The sequence below is a fragment of the Lethenteron reissneri genome, chromosome 25, assembly GCF_015708825.2.
Source record: "Lethenteron reissneri isolate LAM-NWPU_2019-01 chromosome 25, ASM1570882v1, whole genome shotgun sequence".
In the NCBI taxonomy this organism is placed as follows: Eukaryota; Metazoa; Chordata; class Hyperoartia; order Petromyzontiformes; family Petromyzontidae; genus Lethenteron; species Lethenteron reissneri.
This window is the reverse complement of record NC_083803.1, coordinates 7,017,843-7,031,854: the sequence shown is the minus strand read 5'-3', so window position 1 is coordinate 7,031,854 and position 14,012 is coordinate 7,017,843. Positions and strand designations below refer to the sequence as shown.

At 43.6% G+C, this 14,012-nt stretch overlaps 1 protein-coding gene across 4 annotated transcripts in view; it reads right to left on the bottom strand.

Annotated features, from left to right (window-relative positions):
* LOC133347126 (disheveled-associated activator of morphogenesis 2-like) overlaps positions 1-14,012 on the bottom strand; it is a 109,567-nt gene that overhangs the window by 84,789 nt on the left and 10,766 nt on the right. The window contains exon 2 of one of the 4 annotated variants that reach the window (XM_061559116.1): positions 6,985-7,092. The exons of the other annotated variants lie outside the window; for them this stretch is intronic. The gene's annotated coding sequence lies outside the window, so the exon portion shown is untranslated. The remainder of the gene's footprint in view (positions 1-6,984; positions 7,093-14,012) is intronic. 4 annotated transcript variants of the gene reach the window in all.

Genomic DNA, 14,012 nt, shown 5'->3' with positions numbered 1-14,012 from the left:
CAGAAGTACAATTGTAAATGTAGCCCACAAGTTAGAATGTTTACAATGTTTTCAGTAGTTTAAGAATCTAAGTATTCAAGTTGAAACTGTTGAGAGTGTAGTGAAGAATCCATCAAACATTTTGTCAGGAAGAGTTTGAGGTGCCAATTATATTCATGGGATTCACTAAACAACACAATGTTTTGCTGTTAGACACACAGCAGTTTGACTTTTTGATATTCTAATGTAATTTCAACATTGATAAATGAAAAGCAGGTGGAGTGGTGGGTGTAGTGGTTAGCGCATTGCACGATGAACTCGGTGACCTGGGTTCATTTCCCAGCCATGGCATCAGTGGCGAGTGATATCCAAACCCGGATTGAGCAACACTGGTGAAGTATGGTGAAAAATACCCCAAGACTGACACTGTATGGGGAGGTCTTTATCCAGCGGCGGCTTGACAAAGGCAGACAAATGAAAAGACCAGCGGCAATGTTAAGCGGGCGTATGGTAAGATGAAGATGGCAGTCTATGAAGTATGTATACGAATACAGTAATACAGGATGACAGGAGTATGTAATGGCCTGACAGCAGCAGGTGTCCGCGGCTCAAGAGGCCCTCGTGGCCTTGAAACGAGCGATGATGGAAATAACTAGAATTGTTTGCACTGGATAAAAACGCCTACAAACGTGTTCCGTTTCCTTGTGCGACCACAAAAATCTGCAACCACCGTATTTTTCCATGGGTTCAAAGGCAACCACTGTCACGGAATTAGCAGATAATGACTTGCTAACATGCAGGGTATAAAAATTGAGGAAATAAGGGCCGATTAATATTTTTTTGCTGGCGAGTTGGCAAAAGACGACACCAGCTTAGCCTTTTCAGGGAGACACAGCGGAAGGGGCAAGATGCCAACTATGTTGGGTATGTGGGGTACAAAGACATTACGACCCATTCACGAGTCAAAACGATCAATTCCACGAGTCTTTCTTTTTTCCTCAACAGAGGAAGACACCAGGGTAGCAGAGGACAGAGGGTGGAGAGTAGGCGGGTAAATTCTAGGTCGGTGCAGGCTGGTGGAGTTGTCCCAGTTTTCAAATCCTGCATTGGGCCATTGCAGGTGCACAACGGACAAGGAGGGGGGGGGGGACTGTGGAAGAAAGTTGAAACAGAAGGGTGCACTGTGCAATTTAGGCCATAGCCATCAGGTGCGCGGCAGGAGAAAAAAAATCAGCACCACGTGCGTGGTTTAACGTAAGTGCACGAACTGTACGCACGTGGATGAAAGGCAATACCGTTTAAATGTTATTTATTTACTTATAAAGATCAAATGAAACGAGCGATACGCTGAAATGCGTAAGTAAAAGTCCACATGCAAGCATTATCCATTGTCCCAAAAATAAAGATTTTGTTAGACCAAGTAATGTGAAGTGTGGCGCTACAATTTTAAATGAATGGATTCAACTGCATCTACGAAATAATATAAAATTATTTTTTTTAACTCTTAGACGGCCAGCAAACTTCAACCAGCTAAGCAAACCCACTTTAAGTACTCGGCTTAAACAGCTGTAGTCTTATATTTATATAAGACCGCGCACATGTCCAATGATGACAATAGTGGCCACGACATCGGCCATTGTATAATTTATGGATACAAAGTTTATGCAGAAATAAAACAAATCTGTGTAGCCAGCGGGGCAGTGAAGCCATCAACTCCCACCTCTTAGCAAATGCATGAACTTCCACGATTTAGGGATGTCATTAATTAAGATTTAATTATTTTCTGTCTCGCTTGTACTTTCTTCTTTCTGTTTGTTTGTACAGTTTTGTTCATTCCATAGGACTCAAATGTTATATTCGCAGATCGTTAAATGAATTAAAGAAACCATTCCTTCTTGCGCCGCACGCACCTTGATACGTATAATAGGAGCGTTAAGAAGCAATGCTAAATCGACGATGCATAGTTACGCCACCGTTAACCAGATATTGTCCCATTACCATCGCATCTCCAGTTCATGTGAGGGAGGCCTGCTAGTGCGCCGAATGAGCTCGGCTACCGCAGAAGCACTTCACAAGAGGCTGGGTGGGCCCCATGTGCGCTTGCAATTTCAGGACTTGGAAATTTGACACAAGGGCGGTAAAAATCAGTTGGGCTCTTATTTGTGGACACGTGCGTGACGAGCGGCCATCTAACCCGGCGACCGCGGTGCGGCGTTTCTAGTGCGGTGGTCTCCCCCACACACCACAGGCATCCAGCGAGGTTTAATATGTCCCCTTGGGGGATAAAACTGAAGGGAAAAAAAAATCATCCCACAACGCAAGCAGCAGCAATTAGATGAGATATAATGTTCTTGGTTGCAAATGTTTGGGGTGGGGGAGGAGGAAGCCAAGGCATGGTCGTTTTAACACACTGCTGCTGCTGCTGCTGCATAGGTTGCGTTGCATATCTCTCCAGGGAGTTATCGGGTCGTACCGCGTGTTGTTCGGCGTGATGTTTTGCATTTCACTTCACGTGCCAGATAGCTACTTCAGGAATGGGACCTAAGCATGTGGAGTGAAACTTTGGATGGCGTGCCGTACCACAAGTGTGGTGCAACCAGAAAACACGTCAAGTAACTTTCTCAACATGCTAAGGAAATAAAAGAGTTTGTCATATTGACAACAACTGCATGCAATCATTAAATTGTATTTTGAACCAAGAAAGACAAAAGTGGGGAGTTTCAAAGAACCAGGTAAAATCAACTCCTGGGATTAAGCCCCACAATTTATAATGTATGAGGTTGCAGTTTAACTAGCACATTGTTGTTTAGGAACATCTGAAATTATTTCCTGCACATCATATTTGTGCTGTTTACAGGCCAAGACAATGTTGTTAAGTATAATTACATATGAGTCAGAGTTGGTTCATGTAATTCTGTCATAACTTGCAAATCTTCTCTAATATCGTATTTGGAGTGAAATATAAATATAGAACTGTATTCTGGGCCTTCACATACAACAGAGATTTGTTTAGGCTATCAGCCTATTGGCTTTCCAGATCAATATTGTCCATCAACATTTATTTAAGCAAGCAAACTCTGGGCCTGTTTTGACCTTCTGGAGCTCATCAACAGTCATGCTCGTGAACAAATGCTTCTGGGCTGCCAAATGTTCGTGGCAATACCACTCCATCTAAACTTTGGGGCCCTGTTCAACATAATAAGCATGTGTGCAATATTACATTGTAGCTGGGACATGAAAGTTTGCGAGATCACCACAAGAGGCAGAATATTGAAAATGTTCTTCCCCATAAATATTTCACCGGGATCCGCAGCTAAAGATGTGACATAGCATGTCTGAAAGGGATCCTTTCAAATCCTTTCCCTCACTCTGACTTCCTTCATATTTAATGCTTCAATCGCCCCCAACAGCTCATTTAAGTTGGTATTCCTTCAAACTTGGCAAATAAATGTGTCTGCAACAACCATCTCTGAAATCCTCCAGTGTCTTGTTAAGACGCAATCTGAAAGATCCTCAACTACGCTCGAGTGACACCAGCCGATTAACGGACGCACATTCTTCGAATCCATTACATTCAAGAGTGCACAGGTCTTGGGTGAAACTCTCCTTTCATGTGGAATGTAGAGCTATCGGCCCTGCCTGTGTAGCTATTGCGTGACGCGTGGCACAGACCCTGGTTCAGCGCATTTCTGATTAAAGGGGAAGTGCCGCTTCCCCGGCAAGCTGCTTGTATGCACACGATCACGCACATGTCTCCGCAAGGTGGTTGCAGTTGATAATGCTTGTCGGCAAATCCGGATAAATTACAGCAGAGCGTGCATTGCTCTCCAGGCGCAGCTTGACAAAAATTGTAATAACACGTTTGTCAGTGACAATGCCGAAAGAGAAAGATCATCTCTCTGCTACGACGAAGGGCCATTGCCTGTGATGTCACCACTTCACGTACTTTTTGTCCTCTTTGGGGCAGTGTTTTTGACGCATGTGTTGAGTTTTCGTTCTTTGTGTTTGTGCACCACTGCCAACGCAGTGATTTATCCTCATTGCACATTGTAGTTGTCCAAATGTGTTACTTGTAATGTATGTTAACAAGGAGATTTTTTTTTACTTTAAAGAAATCAAATGAAGCAATTCTAGGCTCTTGGCTGAGTTTTTATACATTGCCCATGCAGCAATCAAAAAGGGACATGTTTTACATCTTCAACGATCGCGATCTCACGCTACAATGATGGTTATCAAGCGTTTCGGTTTTAATGAGAAAAATATGCACTTTGGAACGTGCGTTCCAACCATCTCGCTTCTCCCAAAGGTTGCCCAATGTTTGGATTCAGAGTCGTATTTTGCAAGGCCAGCACGAGCTGCGAGCAGATGGCTCTAAAGGTCTTCTGGCGCAGAAGCCTGCAGCGGCATAAATAACAATGACATATGGGCCATGTCTGACAAGATCCAGGGGCAAGCGTTAAGTTATTTCAGGCACAGGGTCCACTGCCTTTGTGGTCACACGGACGCATATCAAGCACCACAGCATCAATCGCACGGACAACACAAATATTGGCAGTGGGATCTGGGGCCATTCGGAGCATGCAACCAGTACGGAGGCCCACTCGAGCACAACGGGACTGATCTAACCCGAGGCACTTTAAAAAGACACGCTGTGAAAATTTTACGTGACTTTTATTAGTCTTCAGCCGAATGTTGGTAATCTTTATACGCAAAAAAGCTGCTCCATCCAGACATGAAAGTGCCGATTACAAAAAACACACGCAGAATTAGTAACGGTACATTGCAGTGAAAAGTTAAATAAAACAGCGCCGTCGCCACGCGAACACTTCCAAAGGCGTTAAAATTTGCACACGCCTCAAAATACGATCTGGCCCACAAAATTGCTGCAAAGCAATTTCCTATTCATCATTAGACGAATTTAACAGACACTGCTCTCGCCAGGGCAAATCTGGCGAACGACTAGTGCTGCACCTATGTCCGTGCACAATAGAGCATCAGTGATGCTCTCAAGCACGTGACTAAGTCTAGCTACTTGGCCTTGGTTGGAACCTTCAATTGAATATAAATAAATAATAAACCCCTGGTGGTTTCTGCTACAAGAGTGCCAGGATTCATGTGCTTTTTTAAGGCACAAGAGAAGAAGGAATATACGCACAAGTAGACGCAAAGAGTTAACAAGTGTGCCAAGTGTCCTGCAGGCATTGTTCTCATGAATAGTAGCCATGTAAAGCTCCATGTGACCGCAACACAGGCCTACTGTGGGGGCAGCTGCGTCCATTACACAGATTTGCATCCTCAAAGCTCTGGCTGTTGCTGCTGGCTTTGCCTGGCAGCGCTCGCTGCTTCCAAAACAAAAGAGAAGTAGGGATCATTGAAGACCGCTGTCCACCACTTCATCTTGGCCACACATGCCACGGCTCGCTAGCCAAGGCGTCACTTGGACGGCGCGGAGTACAAGCGGAGAACTTGCGACCTCAGAGCGGGTAGTGCCAGAAAAAGCGCTATTGTTTTACTGGAATCCAGCAGGCATTTCATCTTAACCTTTTACCAAATAAACACCGTGTCTAGCTTTTTCTGGCCGAACCGATGAGGAGGCAACCCGCCACCATGATACGAAACACGTGTGACTTGATCTCTGTGACGGAAAACAGATGGGCGCTGAGAGAAGCTCAGGGGGGGCAATGCTCGACTCCCGTTCATGGGGCATGAGGAATTCAACCTGGGACCGGCGATCCTCCCGAAGCAGGTGAAGATTGCGCTAAAGGTGCTGCACGTGTTGACCAACGTCGTGTTGAGTGCAACAATAACAAAAAAAACACACTAGGATGGATATTATCTATGCACGAGATATACTGCTCAGCCACTTGTATTTCAAGAGTAATGGATCGGCTGCTGAGCACTGGATTGCTTAATTGTTTGCAGATTATCATTCGTAAAGTATGTGTGCAGTGTCACGGACAATTTATGAACAAACATTTCCACGAATGGTAATGGTTTTAAACACATTTTGTACATCCACAAATAGTTCTGTGTTCCCATTGGTAATGTTTTCCAGTCTTTTAACCTTGTATGCTGTATACCTTGTGAATGTGTGAATGTGTTTGTGTCTAAATGCACAATACTGTATCCTGCCGTGACATAAAATTCCCCCACATTTCTGACGATGATGTGGTTTATAAAGCATGAATGTAAAATTTACGTCCGATGGATTCTATATTCAACAAAGCTATATTTACTTGGGACTCTTAGGTACAAATCGTGCCTCAGACCTGTCAATGAACAGACCACTTAATGAATGAGGTACAAATTACGCAAAGTGATTACACGTGCCAGCACTTGTTTTGATGTGGACATCCTTGTTTACCGTGTGGCCATAACACTATCACAATATTTAATTTAACAGAAAGAGCTGAGACGGTAACACCAACACTTACCAAAGTAAGCAAGCGAGACTAAACATTGCCAAGGCAAACACGCCATAACCGGCACTGACTTTGGCAAAGTTCGTGAAATGCTGTCCTGCATGCTATCTATATCAGAGGTTACACTGGCAGAAAGCTATTAAGAAATAATCGATGTTCATTATGTACAATACATCAATAAACACCTTATAAAACACATACATTCTGGAATTATTAATATGGAGTGACGTTGCACTGGTTCTTGCAGCTAGCTGTGAATCCAGCAACCTGAGTTTGATTTTCAGCCACCGATATCCCAACTATTCATCAACCCGCACAAAGCCAAACAGTCCCTAAGATCGGCACAGTGTCAGGAAGCCTTCATCCAGCAGTAGATTGACAAAGGGGTGATATTTATTATTGTCATTACTCTACACTGTATATTACTGACCATAGTAACCCATGAGTGTTAAAGGTCACAATTCAATTGCAGGATAACAAAAGGTGAGAATGCTCTGGCTTAACTGCTGTGGTGTGGGATTCAGAGAATCCACATTTTGTGACAGCCCGAGGACTATTCGAGCCCGCAGGGCCGACTACCTACCGAGCTCTCTGTAGTTCACACGCACTGGAGAGCCGCAGCCACTGCCACCTTCTGCTGCATTTAGCCACCAATCCCGTGTCGCCTGAAATTGTGAATCCGTTGAGAAATCTGACATGGGAATGCACATAATTGGTGTTATTTTTAAAAAGCAGCTGAAGCAGGGCACTGCATGCCGTGCATTCCAGGTTTGCTATGTTTTTTGACGACGCTGCTGTCTTACAGCCTCCAATTCACTCACTGCCAGGCAAAGTGACACCATTATGGACCTTGGTTTACGGACGTGACACATCAGTAGAATCAGATATTGGGTTAATGAGGCACCCAGTGGACTGTACCACTATGCCAGCACTATAGCCGAATAACAAAAGTGAAAGAAGAAAAAAATCATCTTTAGACAGCGCTCAAAAGACAGGGATATAAATGAAGTGAATCACCAATTGGTAACATCTTCAATGAAGGAAGGCCCAAACAAACCCACCCCTCACCTCCCTATCATCCCTCCCCAGTTTACAGCCAACTCGTCGGCAATGGCAAATGCTGCGGTTCACCTCACTTCACGATGATTGCATTTCGTGTGGGCAGAAGCTTTTACAGGAAGTTTTAGAACAGCCTGGTTTTTTATATGGCCCCGTTCCCCCTGTGAGCGAAGATGACCGTTCGAAAATACCTTGTCCCTTTGCCGCCATGTCAGCACAAACAGTCCGACAAACCTTTAAAAAAACCCAACAATGATGAAAAGCAAATGTGTGTGTGGAAAATACTCACAATAAATGTGTTAATGAATGCATCGTGATGAAGCATTCGGTTAATAGGAGCTTGGGTAGAGTGTTTCTTCCGCGATATTTGTACGTTCAGGTCAGTGTGCACTTTAATCAAGTGCAAAGCCTATTAGGTCTCATAAACCAAAACATCATCATATGTTAAAAATAAAAAAAACTAGCGTAACTGCCACTGTTGCTCTGCTTTTTTCTTTGAGAAATATGAGGACTGTGAACCGCGTCCTTCAATAAGAATACAGCTTTCTGCTAAAGTCTTTTTATACAATTATCCCAGATTGTTGCCACATGCGGTCCAGTAAATGGGTTGAGAAGCGTGTCCTTAGCAGGCCCAGGAGTGAGCACAGTGCAGGTTCTGCTCCCAAGATCCTGACATGGCCCCTCAGCTCTCCACAGACGTGGTAAGTGGAAACACATTCTTCTTTTTTTGAAAAAAAATACACGGCACCAACATTTCAGTTTAGCTTGCCAGAGACACTGTGTAATGTAGGAAGGGAAACTGAGAGAATGTACAGACTCGACAGACCTAGAGAAGGAGAGACAGTGAAAGAGAGAGGGAGGAGAGGAAAGAGAGGGCCTTGGGGAAGAGGAAGTAAGAACGAAAGTGAGGAGAGAGATGAGGCAGTCCGCTAGGATAATGCCTCCCAAGCTCCCTTGGGGCCTTCTGCTATCTGGCCTGACTAATGTGCAATAGCTCTTTGGGCAAGGATATGAACACACTTTGTAAACAGTGGTAAACACTTTGGTTCACTTCACTGCTTGCTGATTGCATTTCATGCGGTTTGAGGGCTTTGCAAAATGGTCTATTTTATGTCTTGATGTTCCTGTTTTCTGAAAAGTTAACGATCAGTTTCAATACCATATTTTCTTAAGATGTTATACCATGGTTTTTCTGCCATCATACCAAGTATGGTAGTTTGTTAATAATGTATCTGTAATATTTATAGATGGAAGTCTTTAGACAGTTGCACAGCTTTGGATGCACATTTCGTACATTTTAAAAATGTTGGTGAATATCAGTAAAACAACGATGTGGCTTTTTAAATAGGCAACGGATGCTAACCAATTAGGCCTGCAATTAAGAAAGAAATGTGTCCGTCTTTCTTGATAAGGGATAAATGTTCATAAAATACCATGTCAGACGTACTCAGATAAGAAGGCCACATGATGTAATATTCATCAGTTTTGCTTTTGTGTTAAACCATTAAATTATTACACAAATGAGCCTTATTTTCTAAAACGATTAACTTCTAAAGTATACACATAATGTACTATTCGGATGATTTAGACGTTTTTTTACCGAGGCTGCCTTAAATGTGGAACTTTCCATCTGAGGCTAACATGGCTATTTATAAACTGTTAAATACACATTTGTATTTTGTAGAAGAATACCATTTTTCGTATTCCTCAAATACATGTTTCAAACAATCACCTCCAAATTTTCATCATGACACTTGTCATGAAAACAGAAGCATATTTTTGGACCAAACTATCTGGAATGATTTTTCTTACAGCAGACATATTTGTTAAAATAATCCCCAAATCTCCCTTCGAGTCTAAAGAATGATTGCAGGCTGTGTTACCAACATACATTAACCTATCAATGTTAATTCAAACAAGACCATAACATATGAACAAAATATATGAATCACAGTACCAGAGACACAAAGGTAAGTTGTGGTCAATACGGTAATGTATACCCTCTCCCATCGCCCAACGATCATCTCTATATTTATACCCGGTCAAAGTTAGACCATCACGTGCCCACATCGGTATGCACACTCAAAGGCACGAACTCACACACTCACGTACATATTCTCAAACGTACATTGCTTACAAAATGTACTGCCCATTCTTCAATCCACTGCTGGATGAACCCCCCCCCCCCACTCACATCGTACAGATCGTGAGGGTTATTTGAGCATACTTTCATAATGCTGGGTGGTCGGTTAGGGTTGGTGAAAGTAGGGCAAATAAACGTCTGAGCATAATAACGTACAACAATGGATTTTACTGCACTGACATCTTCTGATAATGAAGCATTTCAGAAGCCCACAAGCACCTGTTATATGAACGGTAGTAGCTGATTCAAGTGCTATCCCAGGCTCAAACCTGCTTAGCTTCCGAGATGTGACATGTCCGAGCAGATTCTGGCCAATTTGATTACTGGCCTACCGCCCAACAATTGTAAACTAAAATATACAATCTGCACAAAGACAAAGATTTCCCGTGTAGCCTTAACAGACTGATGGGGCAAGTGCCCCATCAGGGGGTTTGTGGCCAGCACCACGCCGGGCCGCCTTTGTGTCCCCAGTGGTGATGTTTACACATCGTACCAGGTACTCATTTAAGGCTTAGTCGACCTAGGGGAGGCCCAGGATCGGTTCAGATAATCGTCACTGGTGTTGGCCGTGAGACGGGAATCAAACTCGTGTCTCCGGCTTCATATCGCAGCACACACACGCACACGCATACCCGTGGAGATACAATATCGACGTTGCACTGGTACACTCACACAAACATGCATAAGCATGGGGACAACAAGCCACGGTCGTCATGTGACATTCAACACGTGATACCTTCGATGCAGGACGCCCACCACACGCCCTGTGCATGCCAAGCATAGCCTCACAGGTGCAAGGAACTCAGCCGGTGCTAATTATATCCACAGGGGAATTCATTACAAGTTGTGCAGAAGTATACTGCACAGGACAATAGATCACAGGCTCAACATGATCAAACGTAAGAACTGCCTATAATATTTTAACAAGACATGTATCACTGTCATTGCACAGATAAGTGGTATCCGAAATGTAAACATATTTTGAAGATTTACAATTCAACGTGGGGCCAAAGTTATTCTTTTTTTAGCGTGGAGAGTCATGATGCTGTTTACCCGAACACATTTTTTAAAAGTTCTTTACTCTCAGAAGACACATAAACTACCAAGCTGACATGCCTGTGAATGAATAGGATCTCAAAGGTTGTTGATTGTAAGTTGGAATGCTCCTGGCTTGGCGTTGTTGGAGCAGCTTGGCCATGAGTTTGGTTCTTTGAGAGGTGAACTGGCAATGGATACCGTGAAGATTTTGCTAAAGTAAATAACCCCTATACATGTGGAACTCTCTTGGTGTATTGATCAACGCGTGTGAGGTGTTATATACCGCAGCTGCTATTACTAATTTCAAAGGGAGCATTCCATTGTATTTAAGGGGCACCTCGGTGTAGCAATTGGTACAGCAGCGTATTACAATGGAGGAAATACGCCCAAGAGGATGACTGCCGCAGAGATGAAGTGACGAGAATGGTCCCTGTGCATGGGGCTAGATTGATCATGGAATCGCAAGACTGCGAGAGAAGGCTTTGGAGATTCGTCTAGCAGGAGATAGATTGTGGCTGATGATGAGAGGCTCACCTGTGGATGTGTTACTTGAACATGCATGTGGATTGAACTCAGGCATATACAATACAGCAAGTTTTTGCTAGCTCCTTGGTATTGCAGTTTGAATGTGCTTTTTCAATTGCTTGAGTTTTCTCTAGACACTCGAATATCCTCCTACATAAAAAATATTGATAAAGAAATAGTCAAAAGATCATCAGCAACATCCCACTCTAAACTGATTTGTTTTTACTAATTAACGATGTCGCTGAGAAGAAAACACGTGACATTGAATTTCTCTTTCATGTAAATATATAAAAAACGATTACCATCAACGTCTGTAGCTTTTGCAGGTATCATGTTATCAATGTAACCGCAAGCAATAGCAGTGCTTTCAGTCCTGCCAAACGTTCTCACCTACTGACCCCCGAAACACAACGTACCATCCGCACCCTTTTCCTTTGCGTAAGCCATGATCTCACTGGTGGCCCCTGTGTGCTCACACGGGCAATGCGTATTTCCCGGAGGCACCAGGACTTCCTGTCGGCGTGTGCAATGCCCCCCACTCCCTTCAACATTGCTTTAGCATCGATATTACCCTTTACGTACGTGGCAGCAGAAAAGCGACTGTCCCTTGATAATCACTGTACAGATTTGTGCAATATATTCAAATCTCCGCAGCAAACATGTGACCCCAACGGTAATTCACTCTCGCAATGTCGTGAGCGCTTGTGTATGTGCCGATGACTGATACCGATACAACGCAATTTCCTGCCCAGAAGCTCTCAGCCTCGTTTCACAATCACCTCCTGTGATGAGTACCATGTTTCATATTGTCCGGTTTTTGCCAAGACTCCAGGCAGCATATATTTTAATTGGCAACGTCCATGGTCCCACAAGGATTTTTATATCTTTTTTTTATCTAACGTAAAAAAAATGTAAACACAATACATTGTTTGAGAAAAGACAGATGACAAGCTGAATACCAATGCTCTGTGCATGTGTACCTTTTGGTTTATGGCTGTGCAATTCATTCATACCAAGAAAATCGGATTATGGCGCACGATACTATATTCACAAGGAAAATCACTTTACATCGAAAGACCCGGAAAAAAAGTCAAATCTAATATTGTATCTTTTGCAGTCAAGTGTGTTACCATGGTGGAATGCTGAACGCATTTTTCAAACACTTAGAAATGCTTGTGTTGCACAGAATGAGCAGCCTTATGCAATGATACGGCACACACTGTCCCATTTTATGGCACTGGGGGCCATGCGGCCAGACATCATCATTATTGATGTGGTACTGAATCCCCCCCGGAACACGGACAGCCCTGGATTAATGTGTTCCATGGGTCATTCTATGTCATGGTGGGATTTTTTTTCTTCACCATCTCCACTTACAAAATTCATAACCACCCCCAGGATCCAACAGAGCACACATTACCCCACACTCAAATATCTCCCCCCACCATCTCAAACCCCCTAGCCCCCAACGACTGTCTCTGTAGGGGCGTAACCAGACAAATATAATCTCTACTCGTATGTATATGTTTTGCAGAGCGGAGAGAGGCAAGGAGGCTCAATGCTGTGAAACGTAATTTCTAGGGAGCTGCACGGGCACGCGGTGCAATGTACTGTGTACACACTTGTCCACTGATGCCAACCTTCAATAAGATCTTTATCCCATACACACACACACACAACTTCAAGCTTCAAATATTAATGCTTCTGTAGTTTAATGGTGAGAATCCCTGGACTTACAATCTAGAGCAGTGGTTCTTAACCTTTTTGGAGGTACTGAACCCCACCAGTTTCATATGCGCATTCACCGAACCCTTCTTAATTGGAAATATAAAATATTTTTTCAAATTCAAAACATAGGTATATATTTTACTGGTGCACAATCATGAGTCAGGTGTGTGTCTTAACCTCCGCCGAACACCTGAGACTGACTCACCGAACCCCTGGGGTTCGATCGAACCCAGGTTAAGAACCACTGATCTAGAGGTTGCCAACTGAAAATATGGGTAGCTTTGTTAAATCTCCCCACCTCTGCCCACCCAGCTGTACAAGTGGATACACCAAAGTCGATCGCCAGGTCGCATATGGTGGGGTAAAGTGTGGGTTCTCCCACATCTTACAGGACATCTGGCCATCGTGGACGAGTAGACCAAGATGCCATCGATATGGGCTCTCTCAAGCTCCCTCTATGGTGGAGACATTTCTGCCAGAAGTGGCATGAGCAAGCAATTGCCGGTACTCCGATACATTAAACATTAGCTACTTCTGTTAGCTGAAAGTTCACTTCCTCCCTGTGAATGGGGGAATCATCATGACGCACGGAGCAGACCTTGGGAAAATGATGCTGCATATCCTTCCTAGCTAAATGAAGTAAATCTTGATTTCTCCCACCGCCCCCTAACTGTGAGCCACAGAGATGATTCTCATGTTGGATGTCGGTTTCAGAGGAGGTGGGTGGGTTTGGGCAGAGCTGTGAGGACATTCAAATCTTAGAACTCACGCCAGAGAACCACCCACGCATCACAGTCCACTCCCTCATCAATTATAAGCACTTGCGACCGACCAGAAGTGTGGCTCCAATTCCAGCCTCAGCCCAACATTCTTGTGAATGCGAATGAAGCTCAAGATTAGTATTCAAACAAACTGACGTATGAAAACAAATCTGTACTATGGCATCATCTGCCACGCATGGTTATAAAAACACAAGCTGATGGGTTGTGAAAACACCACCATTACCACACTGCCTGTCTGTGAATAACAAAAACGCACGTGAAAAGGAAGACTTTAATCGATGACATGAAAAAAAACGTGTCTTTAAAATCTGCATCCATTAAACTTGTTCATATAAT